This window comes from Phyllobates terribilis, unplaced genomic scaffold (genome assembly GCF_046119375.1).
Source record: "Phyllobates terribilis strain yellow unplaced genomic scaffold, ASM4611937v1 Scaffold_1__5_contigs__length_1240528914, whole genome shotgun sequence".
Lineage (NCBI taxonomy): Eukaryota > Metazoa > Chordata > Amphibia > Anura > Dendrobatidae > Phyllobates > Phyllobates terribilis.
Window position 1 is genome coordinate 127,095,122 of NW_027362761.1, and position 17,636 is coordinate 127,112,757.

Sequence of the window (17,636 nt, forward strand, 5' to 3'; positions counted from 1 at the left end):
CAATATTTTCCACGTTCACGAGAAATAGCTCATTTTGGAACGCAGTTATATGTGATACGTCTGACAGAGAACCATGGATTTAAATAGCAGGCCTGTAATTTACTAATATTATTCTACACAGAGACCTAGTGTGAATAGCTTCACCAACACACTGCAATGAAATGGATGGCAGAAATGTCAGATTTTGGAACACTGTTATCGGTGATATGTCTGACAGAGAACCACAGTTTTAAATAGCAGACCTGTAATTTACTAATATTATTCTATACAGAGAGCTAGTGTGAATAGCTTGACCGACACACTGCAACAAAATGAAAATGGAAGAAATGGCTGATTTTGGAACACTGTTATAGGTGGTATGTCTGACAGAGAACCATGGTTTTAAATAGCAGGCCTGTAATTTACTACTATTATGCTACACAGAGAGCTAGTATGAATAGCTTGACCGAGACACTGCAATGAAATGAAAATGGAAAAAATGGCTAATTTTGGAACAGTGTTATAGGTGATATGTCTGACAGTGTACCACGGTTTTAAATAGCAGGCTTGTAATTTACTAATATTATTTTACACAGAGACCTAGTGTGAATTGCTTGACCAACACGAAACGAAATGAAAATGGAAGAAATGGCTGATTTTGGAACATTGTTATAGGTGGTATGTCTGACAGAGAACCATGGATTTAAAAAGCAGGCCTTTAATTTACTAATATTATTTAACGCAGAGACCTAGTGTGAATATCTTGACCGACACAATGCAACAAAATGAAAATGGAAGAAATGGCTGATTTTGCAACACTGTTATAGGTGATATGTCTGACAGAGAACAACAGTTTTAAATAGCAGGCCTGTAATTTACTAATATTATTCTACACAGAGAACTAGTGTGAATAGCTTGACCGACACACTGCAACAAAAAGAAAATGGAAGAAATGGCGGATTTTGGAACACTGTTATAGGTGATATGTCTGACAGAGAACAACGGTTTTAAGTAGCAGGCCTGTAATTTACTAATATTATTCTACACAGACATCTAGTGTGAATAGCTTGACCGACACACTGCAACAGAATGGAAAAGGAGGCCAATATTTTCCACGTTCAGTTCAAATTTCTGGAGTTTTATCGCTGAAATATGGAACAGATCTGGCTGTATTCTGCAGTGCTAACAAGCAAATGGAGCAGAAAAATTGTGTACTCTGGAATGCTTTTTAATTAAATAACCAGGATTAAGATAAAAAAAATTTCCCTGGCCCCTGATATCTGGGGCTATGTCTACAAATATCTGTAATTATTACAGCAGCAGCAGACAGGACGTTCAATGGACCCTCTTGTGCTATATGCACTGCAATCTGCCACATACACTGCCTGCCACTGAATATATGCAGCTGGATTAGTCCTCAGAAGGACTGTTTGTTGAGATGAAGATGAATATATATATACTGTATATACACTGTACTGTGTATATGTTGTGGAATACCTATACTAACAGGACGTTTAATGGACCCTCTTCCACTATATGCAATGCAGTCTGCCACATACCCTTCCCCCCTGCCTAACTCCTGCTATTACCACTGCAGCTGGATTAGTCCTCAGAAGGACTGTTAGTTCTGATGGATATATATATATATATTTTGTGGAATACTTATACTAACTACAAACAAGAAAATCTCTACCTGACTCAGCAGCACCTCTCCCTACTCTGCCTCATTTCGGGGTAGACTGTGACAAAAAAATTGGCGCCAGGTCTTATATAGACCTGATGACCTTGTGTGGCCAGCCAGTCACTGTAATGCCACAACCAACATGGCTACGGCATTGCAGTGCATGGCACAGGCAATCCCTCTATGTTCACGTTTGCTCGTCACTACTGATAATGTCTCACACACCACAAGGCCAGATAAGGAAGTAAAATGTTAAAATGACATTTCCTGGTGAATGCATTTTTCACCGTTGAAAGCAATGGAAAAGTGAAAAAACGCTACGTGTGAACATAGCTTAAGGTGTGGGGGAGCATTTCTGTTTTTGGTTATTTAATTTGCCTTATAAACAAGTCATTACCCTGGAAAGGATGTTCCCCTTAACATTTTTCCCAGGAAAATCCATTTTGGTTTTGTTTTTGTATGTTTTATTGTGAGTCCGTAAAAAGTGGCGTAATACCTCTGACAACGTTGTTGATAGCATTAACCAGGGAGTCCGAGATGCTTCCAGGGGTCTTCCCCATGCTGTTCCCATGTCAGTTGAGCACTGTTCCCATCGATTTGGGCAATTTTTAAGCCCTCTGCAGACCGCCGGGGGGCGCCTGAAAAATGCTCGAGTTTTCCATAGACTTACATTGGTCTCATTACTCAGACCGAGCTCCTCAAATGCGACATGGCGTCGGCTAATTATTCAAACTAATTTTACATTCAAAAAGTCAAATGGCACTCCTTCCCTTCCACACTCTGCCATGCGCCCAAACAGTAGTTTCCTCCACATATAGGGTATAGGCTTACTCAGGAGAAATTTCACAACAAATTTTGGGGTCCATTTTTTTCTGTTACCATTGCGAAATTAAAAAAAATTGGGTCTAAAGTAACATTTTTAAGAAGAAAGTTAAATATTCATTTTTTATTCCACATTCCAAAAATTCCTGTGAAGCACCTGAAGGGTTATTAAACTTCTTAAATGTAGTTTTCAGCACCTTGAGGGGTGCAGTTTTCAGAATGGTGTCACTTTTGGGTATTTTTTGCCATAAAGGCCCTTCAAAGTCACTTCAAATGTGATGTGGTCCCTAAAAATGTGGTTTTGTAAATTTAGCTGGAAAAATGAGAAATCGCTGGTCAACTTTTAACTCTTATAACTTCCTAACAAAAAAAAGTTGGTTCCAAAATGGTGCTGATGTAAATTAAACATGTGGGAAATGTTATTTCTTAACTATTTTGTGTGACATATCTGTCTGATTTAATGGCATGAAAATTGAAAATTTGAAAATTGCGAAGTTTTCAACATTTTTGCCAAATTTCCGATTTTTTCACACATAAACGCAAGTCATATTGAAGAAATTTTACCACTATCAATTGTGGCACAATATGTCATGAAAAAATATTCTCAGAATCAGTTTGATCTGTTGAAGCGTTCCAGAGTTATTACCTCATAAAGTGACATTGGTCAAAATTGTAAAAATTGGCCCGGTCATTGACGTGCAAACCACCTTCGGGGGTAAAGGGGTTAAAGGAACGTCCTTCATCTTTTATTGTTGTGTTATATTGAATGTATTCACTCGAGGTTGTGAATTTTCACTGAATCCTCACTCAAAGTCTGATTTTGCAGAAGTTGTACATACAAGTTTTGAGATAAACTATAAAGCTGTGCTGTAATTACCGTTAGGCTGAGTGCCCACGAGGCGGATTAAATGCATTTCCGCGGCGGCATTTCCGCTGTAGAAACGCATTAAAATCACTTGTTATGAGGTCTGGGATGTATCCCAATGATAATCCGCATGTGCTGGAGGAGAGAGGACGCTGCCGGGAGGAAACCAGGGCCCGCTGGAGAGGTAAGGATGAATATTTTTTTTATTTTTTACTCTATAATTCTCTTTTTACTTGCAGGTACGAAGGTACCCAGGTCGGATGAGAGTCTCCTCTTCTCCAGACCCGGGTACCATCTGCGCATTGAACCGCATAACATCCGCAGGTATACCTGCGGATATTATGCGGTTCAATGCAAGTCAATGGGCACAATTTCGCTCCGAATTCGCGCCCAAATCCCAAATTGGTTGTGCAGCACAACCAATTTGCACATGCGGATTATCATTGGGATACATCCAGACCTCTTAACAAGCGATTTTAATGCGTTTCCGCGGCGGAAAAGCAGCCGCGGAAATGCATTAAATCCGAATCATGGGCACTCAGCCTTAAACTTTAACTTAACTAAATGGGGTCATCCACTATCCACCATTAGGTAGCAGCTAAAAATTGTGTTTGACATGGAAACAGCACACTGCTACAATGAGTCAATTGGGAATTGAGTTAACAGAGGAAAAAATGAAATCTTACAATTCAACTACACAATGGCAAAATGATAATTAAGAAGTACAGTCACCTAGGGGTTTCCATAAGAAATACCGCAATATTCTATGATTGATGCTCATCGAAGCTTCATGGCATTATTCTGTCTACGAGTCATCTAGGAGGTTTCACAATCTGGCTTTTGTTTCAAGTTTTCTTTTACATTTTCTTTTGCTCATTGACTTGCACTAGCTTAAAGTTTCACTCCTCCTTCACAGGTCTCTCCTCTCAAGTGCTATCAAGGTCATTGCAGTCATGTACATAGTTGTAACATCACTGCTATAGCCTGTCAACAAAGACCATAAACAGCAGTGGAGAGCCATCAATGGAACTTCAGAGGGTGAATAATGCTGATTTTATTTTTTTTTGCCTAGTGCAAACCTATTGGTATAAGAAAGTTTAAAATGGAAACCACTTTAAGACATCTGAAAGACTGGGTGAAGTGCACATACCTGTACTTTCCCTTTTTAATAGGTTTAGTTGTTAGGTTTTAACTATGATGTTTGTTAATGTGACTAAATATGTGAGATAAGATTGTAAAATATTTGCCATGTGCCAAAAGAATCCATGTACCCAAGGCACATCGAATTAGGGCTAGAAAATCGTCTCAATGGTGCAACCATTCCTGTTTTAATTAAAAAGGAATCTGTCAGTAGGATCCACCCTCCTAAGCCTTCTATATGGTCATGTATATCATAGGAAGCTGAAATTAGAATTTGAAATGTACGCTATTACTTAAAGCTAAAGAAGAGCCCTTAAGAAGACAGAATCCTATTGTATGGACTGGTGACTTGGACTGTGTTATAAAAGAACCACTCTCTGCTAATTGTAAATGTCAATAGCATGATCTGTGTTATCATGCACTATGCATGGTCACGGGTACTATCAGAAATGGTAATGGCTTAGTAATTACAGAGACCACCTGAGATTCCAAAGCATTAGTGTACAAGAAGCTAGAGTAATGCCACTAAAAATAATACAGAGGCTGAGTTTGTTGTGGCAGCAAGTAGCCTCTTTAAGACCCATAACAGCATAGAAGGTCAGACAAGAGATGCCAGGAATCTTGGGTGGACCCTGACTACCAGGTCTCGACAAAGGGCTGTAAAAAATTTCTGCAATTGTTTTGCTGTTCAAGAGATTTAAAATATTGTACATCATCTAAAGACTGCAACCAATAAGTTAAATATCATTGCTTTTTACACCAAGAAGTATCTATGACATCCTAGCAAGGTAACAACCATATGTTTATGTTTATGTTTTTTGGGTTTTTCTTCTTCAAAGTTCTTTACTCTTTTTTAAAAAAATGACTATCTTACGTTGACCCAGGTGCAGACATACCATTGGTGCAATTTGTGCAGCTGCACTGGGGTCCAAGTGGTAAGAGGGCCAACTTCCATCTCCCATGCAGATGGAATTGTGCATTATAATGAGCAATGGGACTGCAAAGGGCCCTCTCCTGTGTGGGTCCGACACTGCTTTGACCATCTGATAATTCAGAAATAAACCTACATTTGTATGGACCCTTTATAATGTGCATACTCAATAAATATTTATTGTCAATGATAAGCCACATACAAAAGGATTCACCTTATGAAATCGATTTCAATTTTAGATTTTCCATAAAAAATGGTTAGTCTCCAAATATAAATACTCTTTCTTTTTTTTTCACGAAATACACCCAAGTAACAATTATTTTTTCATATTGAAGTTTTCTGCTACCTCCATATAAAATATGCTATCTTTATATAAACTGGAGAAAGCTTTATCCCAAGACACAAGTAACTTGCTGCTGGTAGTCTCTCGACCTTCTTGAAGTAGAAGCAATACCATTGATTGCTTGATTTCTATGTCTCCTGTTCCAGGTTTCTCATATACAGAGACAACGCTACATGCACAGTGGGTAGATTATGGCTTTATCTGCTATCCAGAAGGACTAAAGAAAATAAGTAATGTCTTCATTTTATTTTTGGCTGCTGTCAGTAATTTTTACAGGATGCTGTGACCCTGCTGGAGTTCTCCACTAGATCTTCATATCCAAACTGTTTTGACACTGATGCAAGGTTAACATTTTTTGCAAAATATAAACAATGTATCAAAACCACTTATCATCACCATTAATCCCCAGTTCGGAGTCCCCTTTTCTTTCTAGCGGTTGGTAAAGCTGAATTGTGTTCTCTGTGGAACTCATTATCAATTGAGCACAACACTGGAAGCAAAAAAGTATTAGATACCAACACTTGCCGCCAAGGAAACATTCAACCTGATTTTCCAAATATGAGCTGAGAGCTTACAATATTGTGTGAGCCAGCACAGTGTATTCTGAACAACTATATTAATACCTTCAGTAATTGAAAAGAAATTGTAATTGTAAAAATGTCTCATTAAATCACTCATTTGATTTAGGTCCCAAGGTTTACCGACCTAATTGACTCATTATGAAAAGATTACAGGCTCAGGTGAATAGATCAAATTTCATGGTGTAGATTGCAATTAAAGAATGACATTTCATGGTCATAGTTGTGGTCGATGTGTGAACAAAACAAGGTTGGACCCCATAAGAAGGAAAAACATCTAATACCGAACTATTAATAACATATCTATTAATCAGTCATAAAGCAGTAGTCTGTGTAGTCATTGAAATAAAAAAAACAGTTTTGTGTTTCTCATGCCTTCTGTATCAGTGTCACCTCGGAGTCCAGTGGTTGGCTTCCATGGCCACGTGTTGTAGAAGTGGAGTCACCACTGGAGTCGTGTCAACAAAGACCACGGAAGCAACATTCGGTGAGTATATATATATATTTTTTTTTAAAAAGGACAAGCCTATAGACTGTTAAAATATAAAAGCTGGAAACCTCTCTAAATAGCTGGAACCAGAAAAACAGGAAATTGTCTTACTTAGGTTTCAGCTATTAAAAATTGGCCACTAGAAGTTTTATATATGGAAGTTCACCACTTACAAATTCTATATTTGGGGGTAATAGAATTATTTTTCAGAAAAATGCCTCTAATTATCTGTAATTATTTAAAATATATAGAAATCTTATGCAATAACATTGATATAAACTTATATTTGTTTTATAAGTATGTCTTGCATAGATTAACATATTTGTGTTAAAAAAAAAATTTAGTTATTTTTATTGCTTAGTTTGTATTTAATAGAAATCCCATTTTTAAACATGTTTTTAGCATATTCTGAGTTACAGGAAACCTGTCATGTCAAAAAACGCTATAAATCTGCAGAAATGGATTTAATTTGCAGAATAATAGCGTTCTAAAGCCGTGTGGCTGCCGCACTGAAAACCCGGCTACTGGAAAGAAATACACTCTCTGCAGCCTCCGGCTTTTAGTCTGGGAGGCTTCAGTCACCACTCAGTATACTGTTAGCAGTGGCTGAAACCACGCCCCAGCAGTGACTGACAGCCGGCTCTGCAGTGCATCAGTGCTGACTTGGTTGTCAGTCATTGCTGGGGATTGGTTTTGGCCACTGCTCATTATGTACCGAGCGGTGACTAAAGCCACGTCGGCTCCGCCTTTATGACTGAATTACCGTGACTGCCAGGAAGAATACAGTTTATTATCTCCCGGCTACTGGGTTAATAGCGTTGTTTGTCATGACATGTTCCCTTTAAAGGGGTTGTCCAGTTTCAGAAGAATGTCTGCAGTCACTCTATGCAACTGCATAATGCTAAATCATGATAATATGCAATGCACACATTGATAGGATTCCCCTGTAAATCCCTTTCAGATGATCGATATATGTGATTTGTGGGAAAATTGTGACTGTGTGCACATCGCATACTGTCACAATTTGGCAGTCTGAATTTACATAGAATGACTGCAGATTTTTGCAAACCCCTGGTAACCATCATTAATGGGTGAAGAGAGAGGTTAGAAAATATGGTTTCTTTTTCTGGGAAAGACAACACATTCATGAAATACATATACAAGTCCATTGATTTAAATGGACAACTAAAGTTCAGATTTACTGGCAAAATGAAACATAAACTCTGGTTGCATAAAGTATACATTTCCTCTCAATCAATGTTGATGCATAAGGCACATTGACAGCTGAAAGAATCCTCTGCTGATCTCACTCTTTTAAGTAAAGAATATGTTATTTGTATTTACTGTCAGATTCTCTCAGACAATCAGCAGCGCCATAGAAATGTCTATTTCTCCACACAGTTATATGATGATTGACATCTCGCTGAAAAATAGAAAGGCAAATTCACATGATATACAGTCTAAAAAAAGGGGAAAAATAGTATATATTCTGAATCCATTTGAAAGCAAAGTGACTTTTTGTTCTATTTCAGTATAACACACTAGAATTATGGGATCGTTTTATCACTGTTTTTATGCTAATACATATGAATAAATAATCGGGGATTGGGTGAGGGGCACAAAGTCAATTATTTGCAAACATGTTCAACTTTTTTTTGTTTGAAAGTGTCATAAAATCTGATGCTTATTTTAGTTTACACCAAATGATCATCAGGGAGTGTTCCCAGTTGATGAATCTAGCACAAATTGCACAGGGCAGAGTCATTGGGTCACCACTCGTTTAGTGTGCCACTCACTCCCTTTTAATTATTTAATATATTCTTTTCTCGTTCTTTTTATGTCATAGAATAGACATGAGTAGGTAAGGTATAACCTAACAATTTGCTAATTTAGTCAAGAAATTTTCATCTGCAGATTATGTTCTAAACCCCTTGGGATAGACTACAAAACTATGTAGATTTCCTTGGGTCTTTCTGCCTGCTTCCACATGCAGATATGTCATAATAGCTTTCCTCTGCCTCTATAATTAGAATTCTGCATTACAAAGTGAATTATTGTTCTTGGCTGCCTAGTTAGGGAGACCAGCCCAACTATGAACAAAAACGTAACTTTTTGCCTTTATATTATCTTTACAGTCTTCACCTGATTTTTTTTTTTTTACAGTTATTCGTTACTTTACGCTCTCACTAATATTCTGTACTTTTCAGAGAACTTACCAAATCCCTCCTGTTATGAATCATATCGTGGGCACTTTTTATATCCCCATATAGTGGAGCCTCGTAAAATAAGAGTTTTAGAAACATGTTTAGAAGGATTAACATTCCTAATTGCACTGAAAGGTCAGTGAAGTATATTTGAAACATAACTAGGTCAAGTTGTATATTCACTGAAGCCTGTCACAATGCCCATGTCAAGGGATGATAGGGAGATTTGATTTGATTTGATTTGCTGGAGGTCATCGGTTATCTGGAAGTGGATTATTTATTCATTACACTCTTATATCTACATCTTTCCAGAAGACATTGCTCCAGGTAATTTTGCCTTTGCTGCAGTTTTGATTGGGTTACTATTTCAACTGTTTCAAAATGAAGAACTTTACCGAACGGGAAGCAGAAAAGAACAATTTCTGTGACATTTTGTCTTTTTATTTTTTTCTAGTCTTCTTAATTTAGAGTAAAAGCTATAAATTGCATTCTCTTTTTTGTTTATAGTAAATAAACAGGTTTTGACAGCACTTCCCAGCAGCAGACCACATTATAATTGTACAGAAATACCGCACCATCTTTACATTTCCCATTGATTTAATTAATGGTTTTCATTTAATTTTGTTTAAAGACAAAACGTACTTATGTCAACTCAGAGGTAAGTCATTCCACAACATATCAGTCATCGTTGGATTTTCTCCGTGACTGAGACATTTGAATCCATATAATTACCTTCATTTTTCTCTATATTATAACGGTTTTTGTTTAACAAGCATTAAATCAATAAGGGCAACAAAAGCAAACAGCAGTGAATTTCATGAAAAATATTGGCATTTGTGTGGTAAGTAAATGAAAAAAAAACCCATGTTTTTGATCCAAGCTATTAATGTTATCTAAGAGATTCTGGTAATTTCATTACTTTTAAAGAAAAATTCAAAATTTTATAAATAGATGAAATAGAATAGATATTTCCAAAGATATGTAGCTGATAAAAGAAATGGAAACAAATCAATGCATTTTGAAAAAAAAAAATAGGTTCAGATCTATTTTGGGCTCTAATTTAAATGAGACAGAGTACATTGGACTGTTAAGAAAACTATATTTAGGAAACATTAACCCCTTCCCGACCTTAGAACTATCCATATGTCCATGTCGATAGTTACTTACAGACTTTGGACTTATGGATACGTCATATCTTTAATGCAGCACCATGACCCCAGTCACAGTGATCGCATTAAGGTTCCTGCTGAATCTTTCAGCAGAGCACCTGAAGTTGTTGTGCCGCGGGGCTGGCGCCGGCCCCCCCTGTGACTACTATCGTTGTGATTGACTGTTCATTTCTGAACAGCCAATCACAGCGTTTCTCAATGTTTCAGGAAATCAGATTGCCTGAAACATTGATGCCCAGCCTATGATCATTGCTGAAAGAGCACCAATGATAGGCTGGAGCCTAGCAATGTCAGCATCACCAGGGCCAACTCTGATTGGTGCAATTGGACGATGACGTCGATCGCACCAATGAAAGTGCAGAGATGTGATTTGAACTTTCAGTGACCGATCTTAACTTCCTCAATCCGGGTTCCAGACATGAGGAGAGCAGTTACTGAAACTTTGGTCACACTGTGCTGAGCCTTGTGGTGCCACAGACTTTTTCAAGCATGTGCCATCACTGCTGGTGTTCCTGCTGCTGCTGAAGAAGAAAGAAGAAAAAATACATTCCTGATCCCTCCCTGATCTTTCCTAATCCACCCCAATCCACCTCTCTCCCCTCTCCCTCTTTTACCTCTTTCCCCCACCTTTTATTTTTACTTTTTTTTGTCACTGCCTATTCCCCCCTTTGCACCACTCTGTGTGTGCGTCCTACAGCCAACGAGATGATGTTCAGATGCACACCACTGATCATCACCCATGCTCGCTTTTGACAAGGACTTTTTTTTCTGCTTCTTTTTTATCCCTTTTTTCACCACATTTGTGCATCCTACAGCCGTCGAGTGCTGATCTCTGACACACATCAGTGATCGGCCTCTGGTTGTTTTTTTTTTTTTTTGTAAAAAAAAGAAAATAAATAATTTTAATTAGTTGATAGGACTAGATAAGGGAAAGTAAAAATATACTGTACTAATTGTTATCTACAACAGTATTTTTTACAGGGTTAATGTCAGTAAAAGTAAAAAAAAAAAGTAAAAAAAAAAAAATTATATTAGGGACAGTAAAAATATACCATAGTAATCTGTGTCTATTAAAGCACTTTTTACTGAATTTAGTTACAGTTTGTGTCAGCGTAGAAAAAAGAATCACATCTGTGCTTGCGTCCTACAGCCGTTGAGCACTGATCTCTGACACACATCAGTGATCGGCCTCCGATTGTTTTGTTTTTATTAATGTGAAAAAAAGAATAAAAAAAAATTTGATTGGTTGATAGGATTAGATTAGGGACAGTAAAAATATACCATAGTAATCGGCGACTACTTCAGTATTTTTTAATGAATATAGTCAAGGTTAGCGTCAGGTAGTTGCGGCTGCTCAGTAATTTTTTTTTTTACTTATGTCCGTTTAGTAAGTTTGTTTTTTATTTTACCAAATTTTTATATATTTTTTTGTTCTACGAGGGTCAGTCAATAAGTAATGCCTCCTATTTTTTTTCTCCTTTTAATTGGCAAGAAATTCAAATACAATTACATAGGTTGAAAACCACAACATTAACGATTAATTTGTCACTTTTCAATATAATCTCCATCCATTTCCACAGTCTTGGTCCACCGTTTTACAAGGGCATGTATTCCAGCATGGTAAAAAGCATTTTTGGGACCCACCGTGCACAAACTTTTCTGTGTCCCAGTTGTCCAATAATTTTCATCACACTGCCTTTACTGAGGCAGATAATGCCACACAATTCATCTGCAGTCACCCGGCGGTCACCACGAATGATGTCATCGACTCGCTGAATGTTGCTTGGAGTCACTGCGGTTACTGGCCTGCCACTCCGCATTTTGTCAGCCAACGGTGATGGCCCTTCAGCTGTGTTACAGCGACGAACCCACCGTCTAACAGTACTGACATCCACTGTTGCATCACCGTACACATTTTTCAGTCTCTCATGAATTCGAATGGGCGTTTCACCTTCTGCATGCAAGAATTCAATCACAGAACATTGTCTAATATGAACATCGATGTCAGCCATTTTGCAAACGGATACAGTCCTGCCACCTGTTGGTGTAGGAAGTTGCAATTGCTGTGGATTGGAGAAGAAGGTTTGAGGAATTGTGCCAAATTCGAATATTTAACATAACTACCTTATTTAAGGAGGAAAAAAATAGGAGGCATTATTTGACTGACCCTCGTATATAAAAAAAGTTTACACCAAACAATCACACATGCCCACCTGAATAAAATTTGGTACACACACAAACACAGTACATGTGAAAAAATGTCGTCCAGCTCATCCCAAACACGGTATTCAGTGGAGGAGGCATAAGATTTCCTCTCCTCTGACATTAATAGTGAGGGAGAGGATGCCACTAGTGATGAGCGAGCATGCTCGCAACTGCTCGGTGCGCGCCTGAGCATCTCACTGCTTGAGATGCTCGGCGCTCGCCGAGTATTTCCGGGGTGGCTCAGCGGGAGCTGGGGTCTCCTTCCTGCATGTTGGGCGCTATATACAGAGCCAATGAACATGCAGGGATTGCCTGCCACTCACTGTAATGCCGTAGTCATGTTGGTTGTGGAATTACAGTAATTGGCTGGCCGCACAGAGTCATCAGGTCTATATCAGGCCTGGCGCCGCCATGCTCGTCACAGTCACTTCGGAATCAGACAGTGTAGGGAGAGGTGCTGCTGAGCTAGGGAGAGATTTGCTTTTTTCCAGTTAGTGTAGGTGTATCAGCTATATTAGAGACACATATCCATCTCAACAGACAGTCCTTCTGAGGACTAACCCATCTGCAGAGATATCAGGCAGGCAGTGTATAAAGGCAGGTAGGGTATATAGCAGACTGCAGTGCACATAGCACAAGAGGCTCCATTCCAGTTTTGTTTGTGGCTGCTGTTAGATATTTCTAGAAATAGACCCAGGTCTCAGGGGCCAGGAATAATTTTTTTTGGATCTTAATCCTCATTATTTGCTTAAAAAGCAATCCAGAGAACACCGTTGTTCTGCGCCATTTGCTTGTTGGCACTGCAGAATACAGCCAGGTCCTTTCCATATTACAGCGTTAAAAATCCAGCTATTTAAAACTGTGGTTTGTTCATCACACGGATCACATATAATTGCGCTGAAAATACTGCCATTTCTGGTCTCCATTAAAAATTTGCTTCAGTGTGTCAGTCAAGCAATTGACACCAGTTTGCTGCTCAAAATACAGGCCAGCTATTTAAAACTGTGGTTTGTCCGTCACATGGATCACATATACGTTTTCAGAAAATACTGCCATTTCTGACCTCCATTAAAAATTTGTTTCAGTGTGTCAGTGAAGCAATTAACACCAGTTTGCTGTTCAAAATAGTTACCTACAGGCCAGGTATTTAAAATTGTGTTTTCTCCATCACACGGATCACATATATGTTTTCTGAAAATACTGCCATTTCTGACCTCCATTAAAAATTTGTTTCAGTGTGTCAGTGAAGCAATTCTCATCAGTTTGCTGGGACCGCAGCACACCACTATTGAACCCAGATCAGTGTCAAAAGGTTGTTGGTTGGATAGCGGATAATGCTTCCAGTCACTTAGCCACCACCACCACCACCACCCTGTCTTCCACACGGTCAAGTCTCAGTAACCATGAGTCTTGATCGCATATTTCTCACCCTGATCCTCCTTCTTCCCACCATGCTGAGAGCCCGGAGACAAGGGATCCCACACTTGGACACTCTGAAGAGCTGTTCACTTTTCCATTTAAAGATTCGGGCCTCTCGTCCGGTCAATTTGAAGCGGGGCAAGAGGAGATCGCGTGTAGCGATGCACAAATATTTGAGCAGCCACGGTCACACGAAGGTTGCCAGAAAGTCAGGAGGAGGACCAGAGTGTGGCAGTGGAAGACTAGGTGGTGGATGATATAGTAACTAACCCAACCGGGCAGGAGGACATGAAGAGCAAGTAGAGAAGCACACGGGGGTGGGGGAGGCAGATCACCCCAACAGGCAGGAAGAAGCAGTGTGGTGGCCACAGAAAGAAGGCGGGCAACCGTTCCCCGTAACACCAACACGACAGACATTGCTAGCACAACTGTTAAATCTTCCCAAGTCTGGTTGTTTTTAAAGACTCTGCCGAAAACCCCAAAAAGGCCATTTGCACCTTCTGGCAGGAAATCATCAGCAGGGGTGGCAAAACGACCAGCCTGACCACCACCAGCATGATCAGGCACATGCCAGCAAAGCACCAGACTTTGCGGGCCAAACCCCAAGGTGCAGAAACAGTGTCTGCGGGTGACACCACTGCTTCTTCCACTGTTGTGCATGCAAGCCAATCCCCTGTCCATGGTGCATGTGAAGATGCCTCCTGCCCTGCACCTGTCATTGTACACTCTCAAGTAGCAGCATCAACAAGCACGTGCACGTTCTTGTCCCAGCGCAGTGTTCAGTTGTCCATACCACGGTCCTTGGAACGCAAGCGCAAATATGCAGCCAACAGTCCACAGGCCACACTACTAAATTCCCACATTTCGCGACTGCTTGTGCTAGAAATGTTGCCTTTTAGGCTCGTGGAAATGGAAGCATTCCTCCACCTGATGGTGGTGGCCATTCCTCAGTACGCGGTCCCCAGCCGCCACAATTTCTCCTGGTGTGCCGTCCCCGCATTACACAAGCACATGTCCCAAAACATTAGCCGTGCCCTCAACAACGCAGTTACCGGGAAAGTCCACCTAACCACGAACACGTATACAAGTGCTTGTGGGCAGGGACGGTACATCTCGCTGACGGCACACTGGGTTAACATAGTGGAAGCTGGGAACCAGTCGGACCTTGGGACGGAACACGTCCTCCCGACACCAAGGATCGCAGGCCCTAGGTCAATCAGGGTTGCCCCTCCAGTCTACAGCTCTCCTGCACCTCATCCTACTCAGCCTCCTCCTCCTCTTCAGCCTCCATCTCTGAAATGACCACATCAGTCACAAGCTGGAAGCACTGCAGCACTGCCTCGGCCAAGCGGCAACACGCTGTGTTGAAGGTAATATTCTTAGATGACAAACCGCACAATGCTGAAGAGTTGTGGACAGCTCTGAAAGAGCAGGCAGACCTGTGGCTCACACCGCTGAACCTACAGCCAGGCATGGTCGCGTGTGACAATGGCCGGAACCTGGCGGTGGCTTTGAGGCGAGCTCACACACGTACCATGCCTGGCCCATTTTCTTAACCTCGTGGTTCAGCGATTTCTCAAATCCTACCCAGAGCTGCCGGATTTGCTTGTCAAAGTTAGCTGCCTGTATGCCCATTTTAGAAAGTCAGCTACAGCTTCGGTCACCCTTGCCATGCTTCAGCAGTAGAGATGAGCGTTGTTCTACTCAAACTGTTCGCCAATCTCAAATTCGAGCTGTTTTGGGCGGTGTTCGAGCCGTTCGGCGAACACGAACAATTTGAGAAAAATTCGGCTATTCGAGGTTATGTTCGATAACTGTTCGTGCACCAAAATCATAACTGGATTTTTTCTCAGTAATTATGAAAATTAATGTTAATACGCAGTTTGAGTGTACAGCGGGGTGGGGGGAGGGGCAGGGGATGGATCTCTGCAGGAACAATGAAGATCTCCAATTTTTTTTCTCTTTCCCGCATTTGCAGTGGGGAGGTGCAATCTGTCAGCCTATCAGCAGCGCACACACGGAGCGAAGTGCTTTTTTTCACACAAGCAAGGGCATGTGTCATTGGCAGTGTATGTCACATGTCCTTGCCCTATAAGACCAAGCCATTTTCCCCGTCGCCACCATTTTCTCACTGCTGCAGCTGCGTGTTAGACGGCACCGCTGTTGCTGTGTGCGCTATACCTTGTTAATTTCAAGCCAATTTTCGCACAAATCTACAGATAGCTTGGGAGTAGGGAATAGTTGTGATTGCAGTCCTTTTAAGGACTAGGTTACAGCATTTCCTACGACTTTTATCAGGCAGGTCTGTGCTCTTAAATAGATAGATTGTGGGAGTAAAGACTAATTGTAATTGCAGTCCTTTTCAGGACTAGGTTACATCAGTTCCTATCAGTTTTTGCCAGGCAGGTCTGTGCCAGTGCTGTGCAAGTTTTTTTCACAGCATTTGGCTGAATCTAGCAAAGCTAATCCTTTTTGGCCTATTGCAGAGTGTGTTAGTCAGTGGAGTAGCCTATCTGTGTTGCAAGATATACCACCTGTGTATAGAATACCAATTTTTTTACTGCACCTAGTGAAGTAAAATCTTTTGGGCATAGCATCATTATATTAGTCCATCTATACTGACCTCCATCAGGTTGCAAATTGAATATAATTTTTTTCTGCATCTAGCTCTGAAAAAATATTGGGCTTCTAGCTGTGTGTGGGACTTGTTGTACTAGTCCATCTGTACTGACCTCCATCAGGTTGCAAACTGCATATATTTTTTTCTTCATCTACCTCTGAAAAAATATTGGGCTTCTAGCTGTGTGTGGGACTTGTTCTATTAATCCATCTATACAGACCTCCATCAGGTTGCAAACTGAATATATTTTTTTCTGCATCTACCTCTGAAAAAATATTTGGCCTTCTAGCTGCGTGTGGGACTTGTTCTATTAGTCCATCTATACTGACCTCCATAAGGTTGCAAACTGAATATAATTTTTTTCTGCATCTACCTCTGAAAAAATATTTGGCCTTCTAGCTGTGTGTGGGACTTGTTCTATTAGTCCATCTATACTGACCTCCATAAGGTTGCAAACTGAATATAATTTTTTTCTGCATCTACCTCTGAAAAAATATTTGGCCTTCTAGCTGTGTGTGGGACTTGTTCTATTAGTCCATCTATACTGACCTCCATAAGGTTGCAAATTGAATATAATTTTTTTCTGCATCTAGCTCTGAAAAAATATTGGGCTTCTAGCTGTGTGTGGGACTTGTTGTACTAGTCCATCTATACTGACCTCCATCAGGTTGCAAACTGCATATATTTTTTTCTTCATCTACCTCTGAAAAAATATTGGGCTTCTAGCTGTGTGTGGGACTTGTTCTATTAATCCATCTATACAGACCTCCATAAGGTTGCAAACTGAATATATTTTTTTCTGCATCTACCTCTGAAAAAATATTGGGCTTCTAGCTGTGTGTGGGACTTGTTCTATTAATCCATCTATACAGACCTCCATCAGGTTGCAAACTGAATATATTTTTTTCTGCATCTACCTCTGAAAAAATATTGGGCTTCTAGCTGTGTGTGGGACTTGTTGTATTAGTCCATCTATACTGACCTCCATAAGGTTGCAAACTGAATATAATTTTTTTCTGCATCTACCTCTGACAAAATATTTGGCCTTCTAGCTGTGTGTGGGACTTGTTCTATTAGTCCATCTATACTGACCTCCATAAGGTTGCAAACTGAATATAATTTTTTTCTGCATCTACCTCTGAAAAAATATTTGACCTTCTAGCTGTGTGTGGGACTTGTTCTTTTAGTCC